The sequence below is a fragment of the Aplysia californica genome, unplaced genomic scaffold, assembly GCF_000002075.1.
Source record: "Aplysia californica isolate F4 #8 unplaced genomic scaffold, AplCal3.0 scaffold00591, whole genome shotgun sequence".
Lineage (NCBI taxonomy): Eukaryota > Metazoa > Mollusca > Gastropoda > Aplysiida > Aplysiidae > Aplysia > Aplysia californica.
Genome location: NW_004797861.1, coordinates 480,429 through 481,004, shown reverse-complemented (window position 1 = coordinate 481,004; position 576 = coordinate 480,429).

The window sequence follows — 576 nt, the reverse complement described above, 5'->3', positions numbered from 1 at the left end:
AGAAGCGGTCTTTTAAGCCCTCTAGGCAAAGCCTGGATTCGCCAGGTAGGCTCACGCCACACCGGGTGGGCGGGGTTGGGAAATGCCTCGCGTGCAGAAGTTCCACATGGAGACAGGGGCGGTTTACATACGAGCCCCGGTGATAAAGGAAGATGAAGGAATGAGTCTCTGTAGTGAGACAACACACCAAAGAACCACTATTGTCTCTAAGAGCACCTTCAAATAGCCGAGTGCTTTTTGAATCTTGATTAGATATTTATGTGTATTTCCTTGAAACTAAATAAAAATTATCGTCAGCTATCAATCTCTTGTCCACTGTACAGCCGACAAAAAGTGACCAATGCTGTTGGTCTTTCCCAGTGAAAGAGCCGCCCCTGGTCATTGACATTGTCATTGTCATTTCGTTTAGGCCTGGCGTGCTGTGATGACCACACTCATACTTACCGTGTTGTGATGACCACACTCATACTTACTGTGTTGTGATGACCACACTCATACTTACTGTGTTGTGATGACCACACTCATACTTACTGTGTTGTAATGACCACACTCATACTTAATGTGTTGTGATGACCA